This window comes from Nanorana parkeri, unplaced genomic scaffold (assembly GCF_000935625.1).
Source record: "Nanorana parkeri isolate BGI_ZX_2015 unplaced genomic scaffold, ASM93562v1 scaffold1623, whole genome shotgun sequence".
In the NCBI taxonomy this organism is placed as follows: Eukaryota; Metazoa; Chordata; class Amphibia; order Anura; family Dicroglossidae; genus Nanorana; species Nanorana parkeri.
The window spans coordinates 110,008-112,950 of NW_017307891.1; the positions used below are offsets into that span (position 1 = coordinate 110,008).

General features: G+C 44.4%; 1 protein-coding gene across 1 annotated transcript in view; it reads right to left on the minus strand.

Annotated features, from left to right (window-relative positions):
- CDH11 (cadherin 11) overlaps nt 1-2,943 on the minus strand; it is a 142,461-nt gene that overhangs the window by 52,895 nt on the left and 86,623 nt on the right. The gene's annotated exons all lie outside the window — the stretch shown is intronic.

Sequence of the window (2,943 nt, forward strand, 5' to 3'; positions counted from 1 at the left end):
ACAACATCCCATAAGTGAGTCCAATGTATACCAATCGTGATCGTGCAAAGAAGAATATAAAGGATAATCCACCGCTAGACCAGATCAGGCTTCCAAGTATTCAATAGTCTCAGAAAACTTGACACACTTCTACCTTCACCCAGTGAGTACAATGAACAGAACGGTGTTCACCTGGGGAAGTGGACCTACAAGACTAGGGGGTCTATTAACTAAGCTGCCGTAGGCAGCCGAGTGACTAACCAACCCCAATCGAAGTGAGCCGAACGCTGTTCGGCTATTCACTTCTGGCTTGTATGGCTGATTCCAGCCGTATATCGGCTGACATCAGCCAGATAGCCGAATGCTGCTGAGCGGCATTCGGCTTGGCTGTTCTGCTTGGTCCCTCTATGGGACCGAGCAGAATAGAAAAATAGTTAAAAAGGTAGAAAAAAAAAATTAGAAAACGATTGTGCGAAGCTAGCAGTGAAAGCTAGCTCTGCCCAACTGTTTTCTATTGGCCGGGCGGTTCTGCTGCCGTCAAAAAAAACAACAACAAAAAACGAACACACTATAGGAATGCATAGCTAGATTCCTATTGGCTATTTCACTTTGCAATGGCCAAAAGCAAACTAGCTATTTCACCCACCCTCTGCTGCTGTCAATCACCAGAGGGGGACCTGATAGAGAACTGCACGTCCCCCTCTGCTGATTGATAGCAGCAGTGGGCGGGTGCCATAGCTAGTTTGCTATTGGCTATTGCAAATTGAAGTAGCCAATAGGAATCTAGCTATGCATTCCTATATTTTGTTGTTGTTTTTTTTTTCCGTTGTCAGAAGAAAAAAAAATTAGCAGGGAAAGGTTTACTCTGCTCGATCGAGCAGAGTGAACCTTTCTGGGAGAAAGTGTTTCTCTCCCGGGGCAGCCGGGAGTCTAATAGACTCCCAGAGTGTCCGGGGGAGGAATGACAGATGTCGTTCCTGGTTACCTCAGCTGCCATAGGCTGGGAGGAAGACTGCAGAGCTGGCTGGAAGGACAGCACGGGAGAAGCAGGACACCTGGGACATGGAGGATACATTGCTTTTTTCTGCATTACACTGCTGGCCTCTGTACTCTGCATCACACCACACCACTGGCCATTGTACTGAGCGTCAACCCGGCTGGCCTCTGCACTCTGCATTGTTACTGATCTCTGTTCTCTGTGTCACACCACTGATCTGGCGGAGTTAAGGGCGGGGCACGGTAGGGGTCAGGTGGGGCGACTGGTGGCGAGTAACTCTTAAGGCCTGGCTAGTAGCTCAGGACTTGAAATTTTGAGCCCTGAGCTATGACACCAGCCATTTGAGGGCTAGGAAGTTTGGTTGAGAACAATGAGCACCCCGGGCAACCTTGACAGCTGGCACACCTTATAAGTAACTGTTCTGGGATACAGTTAAATTGGTGGGTCTTGTTCTGCTCTAATTCTACTGGTTGGCTTAGTTTTAGGTCACATGAGAAAGCTTAGTAACAGAAGTTTGGCAAGAAAGAGCAACTTTTATACTCTTTTTATAACATTACTTCATTACTGCTGTAAACTGAATTATGGATTTCATGATAGGACCACTTCACTTGTTAAAAAATATGAAAGGGCTTTTATCTCAGCTGCTGGAGATCTGCAGAGCCAAGTGACCTAAAAAAACTAGTGGCTCTAATGATCGATGAAGACATAACACATTTACATGTTTACCCCACCCCGCAAAAAAATTAAACTTCCTACATTTACTGAACTCACTGAAGCACTACTAGAGACTGTGACATTTTCCACCTCAGAGGACAACAATCTATGCAACAGCAGACTGAAAGTAATCAGTGGGGCAGGTTAACTGAGCAGTTACTCACACACACGGTAACAGGCACCATATGTTTTAACAGAAAAATGCATCTCACGCAATTCTGATCTTAACAACATGTCTGTATTACTTGCTGCCATGCCCAGCCAGAAATTACCCTACGGTAGTTTCAAAAGAGAGAGAGAGAATAAGGCGTTTGTCAAACCAAAACCATTTTTTTTAATAGAGTGGGGAAGGAGTAGAACCTTCATCCATTATTCTGAAATACTTCCTCAAGGAACACATTTGCCAGTCTTCAATTCATACAAGAGTTCCAAAGCGACCACTGTATTATGCTATAGGAAGACACAAGATGAATAGCACTAGGGCACTATTTGTTCCTTCTGCTCTATCCACCTCTGACCACTGGTTTGAACCCTTCTTCAGCAATAAATGTCTTTGGAACAAACTGATTTATGCTGCTGAGTGAGAAATTCCATGGTGCATGAATTTTGCACTGAATATGATAAACCCATGAAATTAAAGAATTCTGAAAGTCAGAAATCACCTAGAACCTTCTATAAATCACCAAAGACTAGCAGTCGGAGGCAGCAGTGACTTATATCTCACACTTCAGATATGGAGCTATGAGGCTGTAGGCACAGGAGTGCCTAGGCACCCTTACATATCAGGCAGTGCACCGTACGGTTTTTTTTAAGGAACACATTTGCAAGTCTTCAATTCATAAACTAGATCCAAAGCTAAACTGTATTATGCTATAGGAAGACACAAGATGAATAACACCAGGGTGCTATTTGTTCTGTCTGCTCTGTCCACCTCTGACCACTGGTATGAACCCAAGTCAAAAAGGTAGATTTTGCAGTGTACTGCTTAGTCACATTTAACATTTCTAGATGTCCCATAACATTTTGAGTTTAGCTCCACTTTAAGACACAAAAAAAGGGCTGATCTGGTAGAGCCATCTGCAAAAATCACATGCTCTAAGAATAAAATGATTGTAAGATTGTAAGGCCCAGTCACACCAGTCACACCATAAAGAGTGCGTTCCAGAGTGTTCGGCCTCTGGAACGCACCCCGGCCAGCTCACTTTGTTTTGTGGCAAGAGAGGGCGTGACAGTGCATTTAAGTCAATGGCACC